General features: G+C 53.4%; 1 protein-coding gene across 6 annotated transcripts in view; it reads right to left on the bottom strand.

The window, feature by feature from the left end:
• The window catches only part of SDCCAG8 (SHH signaling and ciliogenesis regulator SDCCAG8), a 228725-nt gene that overhangs the window by 10749 nt on the left and 195324 nt on the right, over positions 1 to 22652 (bottom strand). Inside the window, exon 16 of one of the 6 annotated variants that reach the window (XM_044267050.1) lies at positions 993 to 1021. The exons of the other annotated variants lie outside the window; for them this stretch is intronic. The gene's annotated coding sequence lies outside the window, so the exon portion shown is untranslated. Of the gene's footprint in view, positions 1 to 992; positions 1022 to 22652 lie in introns of those variants that run through there. 6 annotated transcript variants of the gene reach the window in all.

Below are 22652 nucleotides of genomic sequence, written 5' to 3'. Positions count from 1 at the left end.
GATGCGGGGCTCGATCCCACGACCTGGGATCATGACCTGAGCCGAAGGCAGAGGCTTTAACCCACTGAGCCACCCAGGCGCCCCGAGCTCCCCCTTTCCAAGCGCTCCAGGCCTTTTGCTACTTCCTACCGCGGCAAGCACGAGGAGCTGGAAACCAAGAACAGGTGGTGGGCGCTGGGGCAGCAGGGCGCATGCTCGCAAAGCCCGCCCCGCCCACCGCCTGCGTGAGGCCGCCGTCTGGCCCCGCCCGCAGGCCCAAGCCCCGCCCCCTGGCCTCAAGCGTCCTGCTGGTCCTGGACAAAGCCCAAGGAAGGAGCCAGGGAAGGACTTAGTTCTTCTCTCTTGTGTGTGTGGCTGTTCAGGGTCAGGCTCAGGTGCCCTGGCCCTGACTGGCCTCTCAGCGTCCCAGATCAGGCTGGGGCAGACCCGAAGCGCTTTGCCGCTTGGACGCAGTATACACGATGGTCGTGCCCCTTGCCCCTGTGGCCCTGCCTCCGATCCTGGTGAAGCCAGGGCACTGCAGCTTTGGGAAGCTCCCTCTGTCCCCACGGCCACCCATCACACTGTCTCACGGGGACAATTCTTCCTGAGAGTAGTCCCCAAACCACCCCACGGGCGTCAGACCAAACGGGAGCTTCCCTGCACGGTCTCCTGCGCAGAGCAGCTGGGAGGGGCGAGGACACCCCAGGGCGGCAGAGAAGCCGTCCGTCGGCTTGCGGCAGGGCAGGGGCGCTCTCCCCGGACTGACCCACCGACAGATGCCGGCAGCCACCGCCCATCTGAGCAGCTACTCCGCTGTCCTGCACTGGGGTGGGTCCCCTAGAGGAGAGAAGAGCCTTTTTCCTTGAGAAGCAGACAACCTACCGCTTGGGTATGTCAATCAGACAGGTGGGAAGCACGGTCATTAGCAGCGGAGCTGTCGAAACCCTCCAGTGGCTTTCTCCCTCCCATCAAGCCCTGGGTGTGGAGACAGCCACAGGCTAAGCTCTGGCCGGGCGGTAGGCCACTGGCTTCAGGCTTGCTGGAAACAAATGTAACAGAAACATGGGATAAATAGATGACACCATTAAGGCTTAAAGACAACAAGGCGCCAGGAGTGGCCTTTCCCCATGTGGTCCCTTGCCCTGTGCTTTGATCAAATGGGATAACAGTCCTGTGGACTGATGGCTTCAGTGTGTGTTTCTGGGCCTCTGGAAAGAGGTGGCTGCCTGATGCAGAGCTAAGGGCTGAGCCAAACATTGCTCTCACAGCACAGAACGCTGGCCACGGGCTGGCCACGCTGGCTTACAGCCAGAAATGGGGTTGTGTCCTCCAACCGGCAGCCCCTCTTTGCTCGGCCCCAGGAACTAGGAGGCCCCAGGACCTCCTTGGAGGCCCCAGGACCTAGGCCAGGCTCTGCTGGCACCATTTTGCAAACTGTAAGCTTCAGCTCCCTGCGGCAATCACCTGAGAGCACCTGGGCCCCACCTGGAGCCGCTGAATCAAGTCCCTGGGTCTCGCAGAAGGACCTCGGGAGAGCCTTCCTCCCCGAGGCTGAAGCTCCTTCTGCCCTCGGCTCACAGTGGGAGCCGCTGTGAACGCTCCAGGCGGTCAGTCCAGGCGGTCAGTCTTGGGGGGCCTTAAAGAGACATGCCCCTTCTTGTTCGAGGTCAGCTTCCATTAGGTCACTCCACGTGCAGCAACGAAGTCAATCACAAGGTCAGAAAAGGTAAAAATCACCACCAAACCAAACCCACATTGGTTAAAAGACAGAAACAAACCCAGATTTTAGATAAAAGGGACTCAGTTAAGGAAATAAATTTCAATAGCAGCTCTCTTGAGGTGTTTTATGAATAGTGGGAAGTTGGTTTTTTTTTTTTTTAAATTAACAAGTTATTTCTTGGAACAGCCTGCCCCAAACGCTGCACAGCCCTGCCTGCACTCTGTCCTTGTCACCCTGCACGGATTAGCGAATTAAAAGGTAGGTGCTAGACCCCATCTTACAATTGAGAGACCAAAGCTGAGAGGTCTGTGAAGCTTGCACAAAGCCATAGAGGAAGCACGGGAGCTCGGGGTCCTCTTAACTGTTGTTAAGGAATGGTTCATTCATTGAGTTAATTCAACAAACCAAGCAGTTAACCCTTCCTTGGGAAACCCCTCTCGTGGGTCAAGTACTATAGGGCAAATACAGGGTCCAGGAGGCCCCAGCCTCTGCTCACGCCCGTTCCACGAGGCAGGAACTAGTCTTACCCCACTTTAAGGACAAGGGTCCCCATGCACAAGGAGGAAGAGTGGCTGGTTCTGGCCACTCAGCCAGCAAGTCAGGATGCAGAAAGGGGAATGGGTATTGTCCTGGGCAGGGGCTCCCCACAGGAGAAGGGGCACTGCAAAGGCCGTGCTGTCTGCGAACCGAGAGCACACGGTGTGGCAGGACCAGAATCCCCAGGCTGTTCACACGGCCAGTGATGCTGGTCCCAGTCCAGCCCTGCAGCCAGACCAACAGCTGTGGACCTTGTCCAGGCAGTGCCGGTCCCTGCACCAGGAAAGAGAGGCTGGGAGGAGGGACAGGCCTGGGATAGACGTTCTGGGGCCAGAGGGAGGTACCCACGAGCTGTGCACCTACCGAGCAGGTATGCAGTCTGGGGCCTGGGGCCTGGGGCCTGGGACAGGCCTGGCTGGATGTCCAGCCACGGGCTACACCTGCTGAGAGGAGTGGCCATGAACGCGGGGCAAGATTCACCCAGGAGAGCCGGGCGGAGGTTTTCAAGTTTGCTAAAAATACAGGTGTCCTTGGGGCATCTGGGTGGCTCAGTCGGTTGAGTGTCCGACTCTTGGTTTCCATTTGTGTCATGATGTCGGGGTCCTGGGATCGAGCCCCAAGTCCGGCTCCATGCTCAGCGGGGAGTCTGCCTGTCCCTCTCCATCTGCTTTTTCCCCTGCTTGGGTGCAGCGTGCTCTTTCTCAAATAAATTAATATTGAAAAATCTTTACATAGGCATCCAAGCCACGACTCATGTCTGCTGCAGTGAGAGGGAAGAGGGCCAGGACAGGGCCTCGGGGATTGGCCACATTTACAGAGTAGCAGGGGACAGGGAGCCACCGAGCCATGGAGACAGACGACCGCGAGGAGGCAAGCCTGGACAGAGAACCTGGAGCCTAAGAGGAGAGGCTTTCCGGGAGGAAGGGGGGGCTCTGTGCGATGCGCCACTCGGTGCTGGCCACGGCTGCTCGCCCTGTCCGGAGGGAGGTGTGGCGGAAGAGGGGACACCGTTCTGGAGAGGGGAAGAGGGGCTTGGCACAGGGCAAAGGAGCAAGAGGGGTGCAGAGGGTGGAAGGGGCTGGAGCCGGTGGGCAGGAGAGAGGGGGAGTCCTCGAGGCAAAGGGTGCCAGGCTTCCCCAGGCAGGAAGGCACCCACCGCAGAGGCCGGGCCCTCCTCACCAGCAGGGTGAGTAAGGAAAAGCCCCTGACCCACAGCCATCCTGTTCTGCCCCGGTTCGAGGGCACAGGTGTTTGTCGAGAAAGAAGCAAGGTGACGCGCCGTGGCCCGCGAGCTGCTGTGAAGGGTGAGCGCACCGGCCGGGGGCAGGGGCACCAGGGCGGAGCCGAGGCAGAGCCTTCTCCTGTGGACACAGACGCCTTGACTGACCCTTCGGACAATCTCACCCCACCCCGGCCCTGCAAGGACTCCTGCTCTCCAGCCACCCAGATGCCTCCTGCTCCCCAGTGGACGTTCTCGGGGGGTCCCGGAGCAGGACCCCTCCTATTTTCAAGGCTCAACTCTCAGCTTAAGTGTCATTCTGAGAGCTTGCAATTTCTTGTTCTGTTCGGGTTCCCTGTTTGGAGTCATTTCTTCCCCGTGGCACAGAGGAATTCGAGGAGAGAGTGGGGCCGCTCTCCCAGGCCTGCCTCGGAGTCTGCAGGGACAGCAGCCGCTCCTGCGGGAAGGAGCCCTCGGCAGCCTGCAAGCCACGCACGGGCTCCGCAGGGCAGGACAGAGTCTTCCGTCCCACCCGGATACCCCTGGGATGTACTTGGCATCTGCCCTGGTGGTCACGGCACCCAGCGGAGCAGCGGCCCGGGGCAGGAGGCCAACCCTCCCCAGGAGGCAGCGGGGGTGCCCCTGCCCCTCAGGGCACTGAGGGCTCAGCCAGTCTGTGACCAAGAGCCCCTCTGGGCCACTCTCTACCCGGGGCTGGGCTCGCCACCCTGACTGCAGGGGCAGGAAGGAGCAGGGCCCGTTGCCTTAAGGATCTGCGGGTGTGTAACTGCCACCACAGGGCAGACGTGGGGGGTCAGGGGGGCAGAGAAGAGCAGAGCAGTCAGAATGGGCTGGGCTGGGGGGCTTGGCTCCCAGGGGTTACCGGCAGGTGGGGCCGCGGTTACCATGGGAACACGGAACAAGCAAGCTCTACCCATCCCACAGCGAACTCCCCACCACACCCCACCAGGCAGGAGCCCAGCCAACGTCCTTTTTTTTTTTTTTTTTTTTTAAATATGCAAGACTTCAGGATAAGAGGGAGCAAGCGCGCACTAGAGAACAACTTTCTAGAGCTGAGCGGGCTGGGTAAGATTTCTCATGCAAAACAGAAGCGGCGGGAGCTGCCAGCTCCGGTCCTGTGCTTCAGACACTCATTTGCTATGAATACTGTGAAAGCAAGTGAATACATATATTTAAATTTTTTTATGTTGTATGTGATACATACAAAATATATGCAGTGTATAAATAAGTTAGGAGGTATAATAATCAAATGAACACTCGTGAAGCTGGTACCAGCCCCCAGGGGCCACCGCCCATGGAGCCCGACCCCAGGCCTGCCCCCTTCTCCCTCCAGAGGTGGCCAGTCTCCCCAGAAATACAGGTTTTGTAGAGGAGACGCTTTCGTTTCCCTCAACCTCCTCACCCTGCAGCTTCTACAGATGACTGTGGGGGTCTTTTTTTTTTCTTTCTTTCTCCCTGCATTTGTGTTGTTTTGGTGCGGGGTCTGGTGGGGGTCAAACATCCTTTATCCTGAAATGTTTTCGGGCCGGAGTCCCTCCTATGGTCGCTCTGGCTATAGTAAAGGTTTGCCTCCCCTTCGTAGATAAGCGTTCTCAAATGCCACCGCGGGGGTCACTGGGACAGGGTGGCGGGGGTGGGGGCTCCTCATGGAAATGAAGAACAGTTTTCAACCAACACGTGGACTTAAAAGGTGCGAACATCGTACTATAAAGCACGCACTCACCTCTCTACTAATTCCCAGGGAACAGGAAGCTTTTCCCATTCGCTAATTTAAAGCTCCTGACAATACTGAAGGGGAGCTAGGACCGGCATCCGCACCATTTCTGGCTTGAGAAAAGCCAGGCACAGCCCTTTAGCCCTGTGTCCACGCTCAGACAACCAGCAGGCGGAGAGCCAGGGGGACCAGGGCATGAAGGACAGGCCTGTCTCTCGGCCATGGGTGGCCACCTCCAGTTGCCTGGCTCCGAGCCCTCCGGCCCACCTCCTCTCTCGCCCTTCCAGTCCACGTGACTCAGACTCCTGGCTCTCAAGACTGGCCCCTTGACTCTCCCGATCTTCCTACAGCCCGCCATCCGGCCACCTCACTGTGCTCCCCGCCACTCCTGTCGCCCTGGCTTGCCTGCCCCTCCCACCGGACTCTGCCGGGTTCCCTTTGGACAGGAAGGGGGTCTAGTCCAGCTCACCATCTCCGGCACGTAGCCAGGTGCCTACCACAGAGGTTGTGCTGGATAAAAACACGAGAGTGAACAAACTCCTTACCAGTGGACACTATTCATACCAAAGACGAGACCCGTGATTTCATCTGTAGCATCCGTTTGCTTTCACATGTGCTAACTTCGAAACAGCGTAACATACATTAAATGACTTGAAATGTGCTACTGAAATTCACCACTAACTTAAAAGACGATGCAGAGACATGACTTCAAAATCCCACCACGAACTTCCTATTCTCCTCGGGCAGGGAGGCTTGATCTCTGTCAACCTCACATTCTCCATTTCTGGAACTGAGAAGAGAAAACCTCAGGAGCTCCTGAATCAGCAGCTCTGGGGTGAGGCCCAGCAGGACAGGTTTTCGTGGTCCCCCCAGGGTCATTCTGGGTGCTTCTCAAGTGCAGGCACCACTGGCACGTGGTGATTCCAGTATTATTCCTGCATACAAAATGAGTTCTCGTGGAGGATAATTTCTTCCCCCCTGGCTCCAGCTTTGATCCCTGACGGCCAACTGTCCACATGAAAACTCTGCCGGTCTACTCCCAAGCCTGGATGTCAGTCACGAGAAGTTAAGCAAAGCACGTGCTCACGGCGAGCTTCCTCCCACATGGAATGAGGGAATAAGCTAGAACAGGCGTCAGCAAGCATCCCCCGCCGGGGCCCTGTTTTCGTACAGTCTGCAAGTTAAGGGTGGTTTTTACATCTTCCGATGAGGAATTAAAAAAAAAAAAAAATCACAAGAAAAACAATGTTTTGCAACAACGAACATTCCACACAATGTTGACGACTTGACTCTTTTGAGAGTTTGCTGGTCGCCAGGCTCAGGGATGACTGAGTCATGATCCCACAGTACCCTGACTCTACACAGCCTCCCTCGCTGTGTCCCATCTTCGAACCCTGCAACCAGCTGTAGTCCTAACAATACCTGCTGCCCAAGTGCAAGTTTGAAAACCCAGTCACCCTCCTAAATGCTCCAGGTAACGAACTGTGGTGAAGAAGCCGGATTCCTGTAAAGTTGTACACTTGGTTCTAATACTTGCAAATCGCTTGCCACAATTTCCAAAATCCCGTCTCATTCATGTGGCTGCACAGCGTCGGCAAGAAGGAGCCTCGTGGTGAGGCTCTGGGACACATTCTAGCCCATCACCCTCACTAAGAACACGGAGGCGGATTCAGTGGCCGCTGCGCCAGCCAAACTTCCTTTGCTCAAACCTACCCTGTTCTGCAGCGAGTGACCAAGTCGTTCATTCTTAAAAATCCTGCCGTTCTGGGGACAGTTTTCATTCCCAGCAAAGGGAACTTATTTCCCACGGCGCCCCTTTGGTTTTCCACTCCCTCAAGTCAGCCTTGGCTACTTGTGGAAGTGGAGCGGGGCGGGGGGGGGAGGCCTCCTTAGGGGCGCGAGCGGGGGAAAGCCCCCTGCTCTTCTCTTCAGAAGGATCAGATCACGTGAGAGCGACAGGCACTTACGGCTCATCTAATTCAGCCCCTGAAGCTGGACACACAAGGCCCACGGTCATACGGCGCGTGTACAGGAGATCTAGGACCGAAACCCCTGTCCCTTGACTCCAAATCCAATGCTCTTGGAAGTATTTCTTAATCCTTTTGAAAAAGGCCTGACCTCTCTTCCATACTACAAAAAAGTAAGGATTTTAGGTAAGGACCTTGAGAAAGGTGACCCACTGGGCGACCTATTCTCCGAGGCCTGGAGAGGCCCAGCACTCTGCCGCTGGGCTCAAGGGAGGGAGCCAGTTTGGGCTTTGCTTTTTGTTCCTTTTTATACTTGCACTCTGTTGCCGACTTATTGGGGACCACACAACACTGCTGCACTGACGGCAAGAATTTCTAAACACGGGGACGCCCGGGTGGCTCAGTGGGTTAAGCGTCTGCCTTGGGCTCAGGGTCCTGGGATTGAGCCCCGTGTCGGGCTTCCTGCTCAGCAAAGAGTCTGCTTCTCCCTCTCCCTCTGCCTCTCTGCCTGCTTGGGCTCAAGCTCTCTAATAAATAAATAAAATCTTAAAAAAAAAAAAAAACTCTAAACACCGTTTCTGTTCTGATCTTGTCACCACCCAGTTTGTGGACTCCTCGGCCCAGACGCCGCACTGACCAGTCCGGACTGGTGTGGGCATGAAGGGCGCACACATGGGGCCCCAGAGCTCCGGACACCCACCTGGGGAGCTGGCTGCCGACCGGCCCCCCCACGTCCCTGTGGCCTCGGACACTGTCAGACCCGGCTCTGTCACAGACCAACTGCTGGGAACAGAGCTTCCCCTGGAAATGAGCGCCAGCTTCCCCACAGAACGCCAAGAACATCCGCTGTACCACTGCCTCGTCATCCTAACGAGCAAGTGCCATGCGACACGGGCTGAGCCTGTGATCCCCTGGGCAGGCCTGGCAGGAAGAAGGGATCCTGCACCACGAAACAGTGGGGACCAGAGCTGACCCGTCAGGAATCTGAGACTCTGAAGAACCTAAGGGACTGCTTGCCTCGGGTCTCAGTTACCTTTCAGCAGCTCTTTTTAAAGCAGAAGTGGTCAGGGAGAGCCCAGCTCTGTGGGGCGAAATGAGATGGGACAGAGGAATGAAAACCATTGAAAACCCAAATGCTTGCAAAGTATAACCCAGGCCACATCTGGCTCGTGGCCAGTTAGAAGCCGTAGCAGCAAAACCCAGACAGCCTCTCGTGGCGTTCCCTACCTAAACTTAGGCACCCTCTTTTGAAAAACCGTGTATTTGGAAATAAGATCATGCCTAGGAAAAGTCACAAGAATAGTACAAAGAACACCCCTTACCCAAATTCACCTTCTGTTATCACAAGCCCATTTATTATTCTGCTCTCTCTCCCTGTCTCTCTCTGCCTCCCTACACACACCTTATACACACACACACACACACACACACACACACACACACACACACAGAGACGTGTATTTCTCATTGCTTTTGGAGCCATCTGACTGCGAATCCCATGAACCCAGACCTCCGAGTACGTCCTAATGATAAGGACTCCCACAGACCGTAGCATGTTATCAATGGCAATAACCACACAGGGATATAATACCTTGATCTAACCTACTGATTTCCAATTTTGTCAATGGATTCCAAACTGTGCCTTTTCCTCTTTTACCGAAAAGATCCTCTGCACTCAGATATCATGTCTGTTTAGTACCCTTGATGTGGCACAATTAAAAGACCAGTTTTACTTTGATGAATGTAATTTGTAATGCAATCAAAGTATCTCAAAAGCAGACGGAACTATCGGAACGCATGAGGCTCCTGCCCAGTTGCTCTATTGAGTTATTTTTTTAAAGATTTTATTTATTTATTTACTTGGGGTGGGGGGGGAGGGGGAATGAGAATCCCAAGCAGATGCTGCGCTGAGCGTGGAGCCTGACACGGGGCTCAATCCCATGACCGTGACACCACGACCTGAGCCAAAACCAAGAGTCAGACACTTAACTGACTGAGCCACCCAGTCGCCCCCCCAACCCTCTGGAGTCTTTGCCACAGTGTGGTGTTTGCAGGAGGATCTTTTCCCCAGCAAGGTCCCCCTGGAGCTCCCGGATGCCCAAACCCTCTGGGAGCGGTACTGCACTTAGCAGGTGCACACTGTCCCGAGCCCGCTCTCTATTTCCTGCACGGCTGACCACTCTTGAGATGGGCGAACTGGTCACAGAGGTGTGATCAAGTAGGAACGAGCCCACGGCCGCTGAGTAACCAGATCCAATCACTCCCGTACGCTGATTGGCACACATCTTAATTAGGTTTTAATGCAAGTAATTTGATAAGTACTCCTGGCCATCCACTACGGAACTGTCAGCGCTGAAAGCTTTTTATTTAGCTCCTCTTCCTTCTAGAATCTATACCCAGGCAGCCTCCCCGCTGACCCTTGTCAAAGAACCCCATCTGCTGGTTGCCACGGTAACTGAAGGCGACCAATTGAGCTGAACAGAGTGACTCAGAAATAAAATCTGCAGCCAGAGGAATTCTGCTAAGAGTAATAAATCATTTAGTAAAAGGGGGTCCTCCACCCAGCGATGAGTGTTGGGATAATGTGGTGGCAGCAGCCTTCCAAGGGAAGGGCTGGCGGCGCGGAGCACGGAGGCCCTGCTGGAGGGAGGGCTCCGGCAGCAGAAGGAAGGGGCCCATCCCGCCCGGTTGTCTGCCCTCATGGGGGACAAGGAACCAATTCCACTCAGGGTTTCATGTTTGGGCTACGAAATGTTGAATTTTAAAAGTGGCAAGAGAACCAGTCTAGGCTTCCAACACTCCTTCCTCCCTCTCTCTCTCACTCTCTCTCTCTCTTCTTTTTAAGAGCACCAGTAGAGAAAATGCCCCAAGTTGCTCAGGAGGCCACTGTGGCCCTCAGGAAAGAGGCAGGGAGAATGGATCCTAAGATTGCTCTGGAATAAGGAAGGCAGCCGCCACCTCCTGTCATCAGTCAAGTCTTGGGCGCTCGGAGCAGAAGCCGGCTGTGTCTGACCCGCACAGTCCTTGAGGCAGCCGGAGAGACAGGGCTCAGGTCAGAGTGCTGGGAGCGACCCTACCCTACGGAAGGTTTGCGGAGAGGGTCAGGGGCTCTCTCTCTGGGTCCGTGCTCCAAACCAGCAAAGTAGGTAGCCTTCCTAAGTTAAGATTTCCTGAATGAGAGGAAAGAAAAGAAGGGGAAGGAGGGGACTTGGGGGCTCAGGCCCTCACCCCACAGCCAGGGCTGGGTCATATCCGCCCCCCCCATCCCTGGAGGAGCTCCTGCCGATGGACTAGGAATCCCCTGTGGGCAGCAGGGCCCGGGCTTCCGCCGCAGGCAGGCTGACTCTTCCACAGGCCACTGAAGCTCTCTAGGCCAGTCCCTCGTGGTGGTGATAGGACAACCACGGGCACCATCAACTGAGGCAGGAGGGGAGGGGCTGGAGATGGGGCCTGTGGTGGGGGACGGTGGTGGGAGGCAGGGGACAGCCTCATCCTGCCAGTGCCTCTCCCCAAGGGCTGCAAACCGGCATTTTAACGGATGTAGGTAGCACTGCGGACCTCCTCCCAACGCCTGACCCCCAGGGCAATGGCAGGACCCTGCGCTAGATCCTCCCCAGGGATTAAGTTCCTGCTTTAGAAAAGAGCAACTGCCAAACAGAAGGTAGTGGTTGTCATATGTACACCCCCCGCCCCCCATCCTAGAGGCTGCCAAAGACAGGCTTCATCCGAGAGCTGTAGCGAAATCCCGCGCCCCGAGTCGGGAGCGCCCGGGAGCTCGCCTTCCGCCGCCCGCCTCCCGCCGCGCGCCCGCCGCGCACCTGCACCTGCTCTCAGGCCGCCCGCGAGCGCGCCCGGGGCCGGGGGCCGCCCCTGCTGCAGGAGGGCGGGGAGGGGGTCCGCCCGGCCCCCGCGCCCCGCCGCCCCGCCGCCCCGCCGGCTCCCCGCCCGCCTCCGCTCCGGGCGGCGCCCGCACCTGCTGCGCGGCCGGGGCGGCTCCGCGGGGCGCGCGGGGCTCTGCGCTTCGGCGGAAGCAGAGGATTAAGCGGACGCTGCGGTCGAGGGAGGGGACGGGCGACAGCCTCATTAACTCCAAGCTCGCGTCCCCATCCCTTCCCGGCGCAGCGGTGGGGGAGGAAAGTTTGGTTTCCTCGGGCTAGGAAAGGTGCTGCGTGACCGTCTTGGCTTTTCTTAGCTTTTAGGTCCTTATCCGTGAACCAAACTCGAATCGTTTGAGGACGATCCTGGAGGCTCGGACTGGAACAGGGGAAGCATCTGGCTAAGAGGCCGGAGAATACACCGCGGCCCGTGTAGCTTCTGTTCGTGATCAAGCCGCTCGGGTCACTTACGGGAAGTGCCACACATCCCAAGCGCCCGAGGAAAGGAAAGTTACAGGGGCTGGGGTACGACCTCGCGTCATCCGCCCTCCCATCACGGTCCCGCGACCCAACTGTTGTTTTAGGATCTGTCCTAAAGCGTGCCCCGAGAGACGGACCCCGATTCCGTGCAAACAGCCGGGCGGGTGCCGCTCTCGGACGTTCCCTCCGCCTCCTCGCAGAGGTACCCGAGTTGCGCTTCCAGATAAGACGTCGCATCGCTTTGTCTCCAGTCACTCACTCCCTCCAGTTCGCGGCCCTATTTCAATTCCCAGATACTCTTGAACTTTCGCACACGCTGCCAGTTTGAGCCCGCACAGAATAATCAGTGTATTAATTCCACTCGGAGAGAGTGGGGTTTTTCTAACACAATCTGCGCAACCTGAACTCTTTCCTTCAGAAACACTTTGCCTTTAAAAAGAAACTCCCAGCATGAACCTCATAAGAAGCGACATGTAACAGACAGTGCATGTGGCGCTGGGCATGCCGCTCAGAATTAAAAGAGAATTTTTTACTTTGTTTCTTCGGTGCCATGTGCATAATGTACATGTGGACAAAACTGACATCAGACATTTAAAGCAAAAAGGGATGGGGGAGGGGGATGTGATGGTGGCGGGAAAGAAAACGTGTTGATAAAAACAGTAACTTCTGTTAATCTACATTTTTCAGTTACTGTCTTAATTAAGAATGTTAGGAAATATGTTGCAGTTTAATTGCATTGTTTCAAGAAATTCTAATGCTGACAAATTTGGGCCCATGTACACTTGGATGGTGAAAGGGATTAAAGTGGTAATTTCTTCCAACTGGGAGATAACAATTAAAATTATACTTCCTCCTCCGTGCCCCTCCTTCCTCCCTCCAGATCCTACATTCAGAAGACAAAGTAAGAAGAGCCCAACACTTAAGGTGCTCAACACGAAATGAGCCCTGCATCGGGAAGACACAAAGGCAGGTGTTTTTAACCTGTGTATATGCGATAAGGAGGATTTTTTCTCTTAATACAAAGAAGTCACAAAAATGAAATAGCACTCTATCCGAAATTTCTGGGTGTCAATCAGTATCCTTGCAGCAAACCGTTATTTATGAAAGAAATCAGTAACGATCTCCAAGTGATTCCCAGATGACCCCGTGTCAGACAGTAAAAATCGTTTGCCTCAGCCGTGAGTATACAAAAACGATGACAGTGTGAAGACACGTTCAGATTTCTAGATGCCGGGCCCTTTCCTCCCACTGGAGCCCAGTCGTACATGCTCTAGGCTGCCTTTCTTTTGTGTGTGTGTGGGGTGGGGACCCTTTGCATCATTACCCAGCAGAACAAACTACGATGTATTTTCACTGCTCAAAGCATCTTTGATAGAAACTGTAGTAGACAAGATAGCTTCCTATTTCCCAAGCTTACAGTTTTGTAACCTCTTACTTGCTCCCATTCTCTGGGGCCTGTCCAGTTGGGCTCCCCATCTGTCATCAGGGAGGTGATGACTCAAACCATGAAGGAGGGGTTCGGGTCCCCTGCTCTCCAATCCACAGTGTGCGGCGCAAACCAGGCACTGACCAGAGACTCCCACTGAACCGTCCAGCTAGGTCATCAAACTGGCTCGATCATTTGGCCAGATAAATCGACCAGTTTTTTTTACTGAATCAGCTACTCATCCCACTTTCCGGGGACCACAATGTAGGGACACCATGGCGTTCCATTGAGGAGGCAGACCCCACTCTCCAGCAGCTAGAGATGCTGCATTGTACATGAAGGCTCTGAAATGACAATAAAAGAAGATCTGTTGGCCCTAGAATGCAGCTGAAATGCCCAAAGAGCTTGGCCAAGACAACAATTTCAAAGATATGCTCTCGCTGGGAGGTCTCCCAGCTCCTTCTGCTTCCATCTCTCAAAACAAGAAGGGACAGAGAATTTGACCACAGATAAAATACTGCCAGTGCGCCCCCAGAATCACAGTGTGTCGACTCTTAAACTTATATTTACGTTTTGTATCAGTGAGTAGAGTCCGGAGGTCACTGAAGTGCTGAGTAAATGGCATGTATGACGGAAAAGTCCAAAGAATCCACTGCTATGGAATTAAGGCAATTTTTTTTTTAATGCCACACGCGAGATCCAAAAGAGCAAAGGGACAATCTCTTATGTACTCCCTGGGACCACATAAAACTCTGAGCTGACCCACTAAGGAATGAAAAGTTTCATCTCCTGGGGTTTCTGGAAATTCTGGTGGGAGGACACAAGCCCTATGAGCCTGGCAACCTCCTGGGGGAGAGGGGGGAGGTGGGCAGACCTTCGTCAGGAGGTGCGGTGTGGGGGAGGGGTGCTGGGGGCACTGCTCTGGGACGCCCCCCCCCCACACAGAGGGCCGAGGGGCAGGGGGGTTGTGGAGACCACCCGGAGCAGGACCAGAGCCCTATTAATTCCCAGGTCGGAGAAAGAGGAGCGGTCAGGCAGACGTCCAGGCGGGGAGAGCCGGGAGCATAATTCGGAGTTGCAAAGTTCTGAGTCAATTCTGGGAGTTCGAAGAACACTAAAAGAAGAATACAGAACACTGGGGGAGAAAAAAGGGAAGCAGTACCCGCCCGAGGGCCGATTGCCTCTCCAGCAGCGGCAAGGCTGTTCCTGGGCTCGCAGGACCATTTGTTCCATTACACAATCTCCTGAAGCCATTTAGAGAGAGCTCAAACAACTGCGTGCACCAACGCGACACATGGCTTCCCAGCCCGCCTCCTTGCTGATCCAGACGCTCCAGCCATCTTTCTTTAAGATGCCATATGGTTGGCAGAAGCCTGTAGATCTCGCAGCACATCTGCTTGTACGTTTCTTCTTCCCCTCCATCCCCCTAACAAAAGAGGGGCAGGGAGACGGCGCGAGAGGAGGGCATGCGTGTGTACCCCTGCCCACAGAGAGTTATTTCTTTGGAGGCTGCCTAAGGAAACAAAACTATGAAAGGGATGATCGCGAATTATTCAGGACTTGCTCGGTTTTTTAACGTGACAACATGGCGATTTGTTTGCTTGTCATGATTTTAAAACCAGATTAGAAAAACAAAGGATGGCCCGGCTCCCTTTTTCCAAATGCCCCATGACTTGCAAACCACTTCAGAGCTCTCCCTCCGGGAATCCTCCTGATGCTGTCTTGCCCCCACCCCCCACCCCCGGAGAGGGACAGCACCCTTGCCTGAAGCTATTCCTCCGCTCCTTTTCGGTCAAGGAAGACAGACAAGCTGAGAAACTAGCAGATACCCAGAGCCCGCTTTGTTAGCAAGCACGGCGCGGCTGTATGCTAATGAGCCGGCACCGACACGGCTTTTCGGTATGATGAGCAAAGATTGTTGACACTGTTGAAATCCTGGCTCTCCTGGCCTGTGAGCGCCCGGGCTGCCTCCTTGGAATCCGGCCCCCAGAAAGACAGGCTGCAAAAAAATAATACATTCTACTCTCCTGATGACTGAAATCTGGCCATTTGTAACTTAGAGCAGTTGGGAGTGGGGGAAGGGAGCGGGGACTGGGCGAATATTCGAAAATATTTGATCAGGCCTGGGATCAGAAAGACACAGGTGAAAAGGATGGGTTTCTTCCAAACTAAAAAGTTAAACCTGGTGGACGCATGTGAGCAAGTGGGGCCAGGACGCTGGAGAGCAGGGGCAAGGGACAGTCAGGACAGCCCCTGTGACACGGGGACAGCTGGGACCTTCCCTCTGCAGATGGGGCTGCCCGACTGGGGGCACCCCTCTGCTCCAGGGGAAAAGCTAAGTTTCCAACCTTCTTGTTAATGTGTCTGAACCATGTTACTGGTTGACCACGTGTGGTTTCCCAAGTCCGTGGAAATGAGACATGGGAAAACAGCGCCTAAGTATTCCACTGTCTCAACAGCTGATCTTTTTTTTCTTTGTAAGTCAAAGAAGGGTGGCAAAGGAACTCCACAGTTTAAGCGCCCAGCACGTGAAATGAGATACTCCTTTACCTGCTCGGAAACTCTAAGGGACGCGCATTAGTCTTTGGATTTCATAAGCTGAGGCTTCGGGAAGATTAAAAAAAACAACAGAAGTTCAGCAAGGCTGTGTAGCTAGGACTGCCAAACCCCAAAGCCACGCCGATGTCCTGAAGTCCAGTAGGCTCCAGGTGTGAAAGGACGCTGTCCAGACACGCTACCCCCGACCCCCGCCAGGGATCTGCCCCCGCTCCAGGGTGCCCACCTGAGCAGACCACTGTCGGCCACAAGCAATAAAGTAGTTCAGATTCGTAGGCAGGCGGGGAGGGAGGGGGGGCACCAAGCTGTAAATTCCGTTTACTTGTAATCTACACTATGAATGAAAATTCATGTAAGTGAAATGTAAAAACATGAGGAGTGACTAAAAAAAGCATTGAATGTTATGATGAAAGTTTCAGAACGCAGCCATTCAAAAAGTGTGCCCTTCAGATCATACCCCTTGGGGACGGCGCAAGTCTTCCGACCACACAACCACTGCCCAGGTCCCCGGGACGTGTTCCTTCTGGAACTCTCTTCCCTGCCCCGGGCTTCATGATTGGACACAGGCACAAGTCTGTGAGTGTGTAACAGATGCCTTTCATCAAAATCGTTCTTTTCAATAGAAAATAGACACAGCGCGTGTTATACCACTCAGCGATGGCCCCGCCACTCAGACGAGATGCTGGAAGCTTGATTCTCTTTTTCTATTTCTTTTCATTTTATTTTTTGGGGGGAGCCCGATTCTGTTACCAACAGGAACAATCAGCTGTAATTGACAGTTCCGTTGTTACCATTGAAATGGGCTACGAGAATGAGGACTCTGAATTTAAAAAAAAAAAAAAAAAATCTAGGTTGAAATCTGAGCCGGGTCCCAGGCAAATTCTTCTAAGCTTGTTTCATTTCCAGTATTCTACTACCTCCCAGGACTATTTGGAGAATTAGAGACGGTGTGGACGGTGTGTAAAGTGCCTGGCACTTAGTAGATTCTCAATAAGTGAAAATACGGTTATCACTAATATTTTCAGTAAAGTGTTTCAGAGCGTATGCAAGGTGCTTCCACATACATGTGCTTACCTAGCTCTGAAAACAGCCCTGGAATATAGGAAGTGTTTCTTCCACCAAATGAATGAAGATTCAGTAATTAAATAGCACTGGGGCCCCTGGGTGGCTCAGTCGGTTAAGTGTCTGCCTTCAGCTCAGGTCATGATCTTGGGGTCCTGGGATCCAGTCCCACTTTGCGTTCCCTGCTCAGCAGGGAACCTGCTTCTTCCTCTGCTTGCTGCTCCCCCTCCCCCTGACCCTGCTCACTCTCAAATAAATAAATAAAATCCTGTTAAAAAGTAATAACTAAAGCAATCAACAATATGAGCTTTTATTATTGTATTGGAGCCTGTTCTCTGTGCAATTACTGTGCTAAGTGCTCTTCCAGCTATTTTTAAATCGTCAACAGCAACCTTTTAAAGAAGCGATTATTGCTACTATCGTGAACCTCATTTTATCAGAGATGCCACCAATACCCTGCCTAACTCACACAGGAAGTGAAGAGCCAGAAGGCGATCCCAGGTCTGTCTTCTGAACCCAGGATCCAGATCACAGCAGTTAGTGCAGGCACGACTAAAGGCCAGATTTGCTTAAAATCTGGTGCTCCTTTGTCTCTACCACGTTGTCCTTGGGTGCAACTTACTACGGGACATCTGACAAGGAAGTTTCCTAGCATAATACTGCTTGTCTCCACCAAATGTCCGTGTCTGCTAGGAAATTCTACAGGCTCCGTGGTTCCAGGCTCCCGTGTGTTCACGTACATTCCCACAGAGCCGGAGTGCTGGGTGCTCCCGACGGCACAGGGGAAAAGCAGAGCAGGACACGACAGGTGCATTTGAATGCACTACGCGCAGAAACACACCGACACAGCTGTCGTTAGCTGTTTGGAATCACTGAGACTGTCAGAAATTCCTTATCAAGAGAACCCTTTTCAAATACTGATTAACTATCAGTAGAACACTTCTAAATCCAAATTCTCTGCCAGGGCTGCTCGAACATTTGGAGGCTGCTGATCAGATGCTGCTGTCGAGCCTGGGGAGCTGGGGAGCACATATGTGCCCCAGCAGACCGCTCTCCCCACGCAAAGCCCCGAGCTCTTCCTGAGAACCTCTCCTCTGGGGCGGCGGGACCCCCGGGGCTGTCATCTCCAGTGAGCTGTGCCCCATGACCTCTGCTCTGCTCTCTCCCTCCCCTGACTGGACCTGGACTGATTCTGAAGGCACTGCTGCATGGCTGACTTCAACCCAGTTCAAAACGGAACAGGATTTTAACCAACCAACCATCCACCTTTGCTTTCACGGTGATGCTTCCAAATTCATAAATCTTTGGTCACGTTTCTAGTCAACAGTCAACAGCAGCTTCCGGGAGGGTCTGAGCAGAGGAGACTGTGAACGGAGATGTGGTACTCGGGATTGAGTGCAGGAGAAACACAACGTGCCCCATGGGTTTCAGACATAAAGGATCTAAGTCTTTCACGGGTATTCTGGAATGCATTCTTTGTGAGGGAGCATTCTCTGGATCTGGCAGTGGGGGGGGGGGCAGCGGCATATTCACGGTCCTCCTGAGAGGGAGACCAGGTTCCCCAGAGGCAGACCTTGTGAATTCTTTGTCCTTCGTTCATTTCAGCAGCCGGCGGAGTCCTGGATTGCAGCCCGAGAACAACAACACCGCTTTGTCCTGACTTAGCTGAAGGTCGGCGTTGGACCTCCTCAACACCCACCTCCCGGGGCACCGTGTGAGCTCTGACTACGTGGTTCTCGGAGCAACTCACACGGACACCGTTGGTTGAGAACCTTCTATGCCCAGGCTCTGTTCGGTACATTTCTGGGTAAGAACTCAATGCAGTCCTCTTAAGAACACGGGGAGATACAGAACGCCATTGTCATAAGTAGAGATGACACGTTGAGGCCCCGTTAAGCAGCCTGCCCCAAATCACACAGCCCAGAAGCCAGTGGAGCCGGTATTTGAAGCCAAGACCCCTGGGTTCAGAACACACCCCCCTAACGACCCTTCCCTCCCACGACCCTCACAGACTGAGCAGCAAAGGGTACGCTTCTCAGCCTACCAGCTGTGGGAACCTGGCACTACTTAGCCTCTGTGCCCAGAGTTCTTCAGGGTAAAGTGTAACTGTTACCACACTTGTCCCACCTGTCTGTCGCACAGGACGCTGGGAGACTTTACCCGAAATTCGTAATCTCCCGCACGGGCTTCTCCGCTTCCTTTTCCCCACGGGCAAAAGTCTCGGGTGGGCCCGAATGGGCTGCGAGCTCTTGGAGGAGAGGACCCGCGTCTGCTGCATTTGGGCAGCCCCCGTGGCCAGAGCTCACAGTTGGCTGAGACTTAGGGGACCGCAGACAGAAAGCCAGGGAGCTCGGGCTTTGGAGGCTGAGGAAGGGGCAACATTCACCCTGCACGTGTCTCCGATGAAAGGGGAAGGCAGTGCGACCAGCCAGCCCCACTGAGCACACAGGGACGGTCTGGCCTGCAATACGCGAGGGGAAGGCAAGGGCCATCTTCTCTTCTCGAAGCCCCAGGGTCAGCTTTGTCGTCTGCCCGTGGTGCTCGGGGGTCCGAAAACCCCTATCACGGCAAGGGAATGAACGCAGCTAACGTGACAGGAGACGAGATTAGATCTAAAACAGAGACACTGCTTCTCCAGAGAGAGAAAATTGTTAATACAAATGAACAGCTGTTTGGGAAGAAAACATGATTTCCCAAACCCAGACAAAGCTCTATTTATTACATTTCAGAGACACTTAAATTATAGTGTCTGAAAGCTATCCCATCACGGGTATCTGTGACACCTAAATTATCCCCCAAATCTGAGAGGTTAAGCCACAATAAGGGCGTTGCTGTGAGAAAGACTTACAGAGAGAAAGTTCTTCTTTTTCCTCAAAGGAGCAGGTGAATAAATTCAGTGTGGAGCATAAGCACATGAGTAGTAAATTCTAGCAGCAAACTTTCTGGAAATCCATTAGAATCTCAGACTCACAATCCATTCCAAGATGCTAATGTACGCTGTTGAACCATCTGAATGTGTCGTTCCCTGTTCCCACTGGCCCCTTTATACCCTGTGTTCACGCGGGCGCTCCTGGCGCTTGACCGCACCGAGCTCCAGGCCTGCCTCGGGTGCCCCACGGAAGTCCTGGAATGATCTCTGTGCTCACTGCTACAGGAGGTGCTGGACATGGCATCAGCCCTGACCCTCCCACCCACTCTGACCCTGCCAGGGGAGACCTGGGCTCACCCCGACCCTTTCCACAGACTTAGCTGCGTCTGACCACCTCAGGGCATTTCTGGAGAGTGGCATATTCTGGGAAAAAATTCTGGCTAAGGGGGGAAATATTAGATTTAGTTGGGTCTAGGACAAGTTAGGCAATGGGTCATGCGGCCAGATGAGGAGGCGAAATCCATAATCTCCTGAGATGCCTACAGGCCCTTCCGTCTCTGCTCCCTTAACTGGGGGTGACTTGAACTCAAAGGCCAAGGGCTAGCCAGCAGTGTTCACCCCCTCTGCAAGCACACTTGCTTCTCTCCTTTCTTCAGCTCCTTGTTCTGTTCTACCTTACTCCCGACACACCTTGTGGGGTGTTGTTCAGCTTAGTAAGTTAGCAAAGGCTTGAGATTTCTCGAAGGAGAGGTGTTATGTTGTTATGTAAATACACAGTATTATTTTGTCTTTATTCCAGCATTACTGGTTTGAAATAGTTCAGTGTGTGTAAATATGTTTAATAATGTGTATTAATTAGATTTTTTTAGTAATTCCCTGGCATCCCAGTTAGCCAAGGGGTAGCGGGCTTACTTGTATAGTGAACTAGTAAGGAGAGTCTCAGACAACTATCCACTGGTCTTTGTCGCATGCAAATCGACTAGCAGAATCCACTCAGTGCTTGCCGTCCTGTGCTTGGAGACAAGACAGAATCACCAAGTAGTGACCTCTCCTGAAAACAGAGAGGCAGGTTCACCACCTATCAGCCAGCCCAACCCAGAGAAGGGGAATGCGTGTCCAAGCTCCCCGCAAACGATCAGTGGGACCGAAGAGCCCAAGTCTGCCATATTCAGGAAGAAAAAATAGGTTAAGTACCACTGACACCAGCATGTGCTTTAAATGGAAATTTCCAAAAACAAATACTACTCTGAAGGTCAAGTGCCCATCAGGGTCATATTAACTCTTCCTAGTGACTTTTGTTCCCCTCTATGAATACCATTTTGTCCAACCCTGTCAGCCAGGTCAGGTCAAGAAGATCTGACCGTGGCAACTCAATTATCTTTTTTTTCTTAAGATTTTATTAATTTATTTGAGACAGAGGGAAAGAGAGACTGAGAGCACGAGCAGGGCCAGGGGCAAAAGGAGAAGCAGACTCCTTGCTGAGCAGGGAGCCCAATGCAGGGGTCGATCCCAGGACCCTGGGATCATGACCTGAGTTGAAGGCAGACGCTTAACCGCTGAGCCACCGAGGAGCTTCAACCGCCTTGACAAGGTTCTGAATAAAGGGTTATTTCCAGCCTTCTCTCTAGACAAGAGTCACCTACACCTGCTGCCTCTCCTAGGAACACTGAGAGTTCACACTGGTTCCACGGACAGTTTTTCCAGTAGATACGGCTTTTTAAATATCCTGTGTGGGCATGTGCCCATGTGGCAGAACGGTCTCGTTACCCTCCCCATCCCAGATGGCAGAGAGCACCTCCCATGCAAATGGAGTCAAAAGCACAGGCTCTCGAATTACCATAAAGACGGGGAGAAGGTGTCAATGAATTACTGAAAAACTCACAAAACTCATCATCTGCTGGGTTAAATGAGTAATGTTACCATAGAGAACATTTTTTGTTATGTATATTATTTTCTCCCTCCCAAGTTAAAAATCTGCTCAGAGACCCACACTGTGATTGGGTTGTGCACTACAGGCATCGGAAGGAGTGTGGGATTCGGGAGGGTGTTGGCAAGACCGCCGCAGGGACACTCCAGGCTGGCGGCCAGAGCCACGGAGGTCCAGTGAGGCACAGACCCGTGCCTGGGTGCGGCGAATATAAGGGAGTTCAGGCAGAAGTCACGTGCTGCTTCTCATCGTGGGTCTTAAGTCTAAAACGATTTTCCAAAGTGTGGAATCCATAGAATCTTATTAGAAAAAGTGCCTTTTTTTTTTTTTTTTTAAACTCTCTGCATACACCCTGCTCTCCTTAGGAGACAAGAATCACTCCTCTGCAAAGCCTGATCCGATCCCCGTCCCTGTTCCTGCTTCCGTGTTCCACATCACGGCTCATACAGCATCAGCACCGCGTCCAGCAAGAAAGCTCCGTCCCCTGTGAGCAGTGGCTGGTTCTCACTGGTTCCCACAATGTCCAGCCCAGAGCCTGCACCACGGGGAGGGGTTGAATCCAAGAAGGAACTGTCCTGTCAGCCCTCACACGGCACTCATAAAGCACCTATTGGCCTGAAATCGGATGGCATCACAGTGTAAATTTAAAGATTTGTTCACCCTCTCTACGTAGGGAGCTTTTAAAGAACCACTGGCCGGAGCTGCCCTTTCCACCTTCAGCCAAAGCAGAGAGCTGGTGACATTTGTAGAAGTCATGCTATTTCTCCCTTCCGAAGAACGTGGGCTTTTTTTCCCCCTAAAAGAAAACCCGATGAAAGAAAGGGCAGTGCCTCAGTGCAGAGAAGGCCTTGGGGACTTTCTAGGAAAACCATTTCATTGGCAGCCGCTGGAGGAGACCCAGCTAAAGCTCTTTAAATACCATACGCGCTAGAGATGCTCGCGTGTTCTCGCTGACCGAGAGGCGGGGACTTGAGCGCTGCGGGAAGAAAGGAGCACAGCTTCCAGGGGCTCAGCAAACATTTACCCGCACCTGCAGCGTCCTCTTCCCCGGGTACGGAGAAGTGGGGAGAACAACACCGATAGGATTTCACTCCAAGGAGGTCATGCTGTTGTTGGACTTGCGGGAATTATGCCAAGATGCTTCTGGGAAAGTGCAAGGAGCAAAACCCGGCTGGTGGAAAGGAGGCAAAGTCAAATCCAACCTCCTCGGACTGAGATGGAGGGAATCACTTAGCGACGTCATCGAGATGACGTGACTCAGCTTTGTGTAAACAGCATTCTGAACGCGTTTTCTTTG

The sequence above is a fragment of the Neovison vison genome, chromosome 10 (assembly GCF_020171115.1).
Source record: "Neovison vison isolate M4711 chromosome 10, ASM_NN_V1, whole genome shotgun sequence".
NCBI lineage: Eukaryota > Metazoa > Chordata > Mammalia > Carnivora > Mustelidae > Neogale > Neogale vison.
The sequence above is the reverse complement of the archived record's forward strand: the minus strand, read 5'-3'. Positions and strand labels throughout refer to the sequence as shown.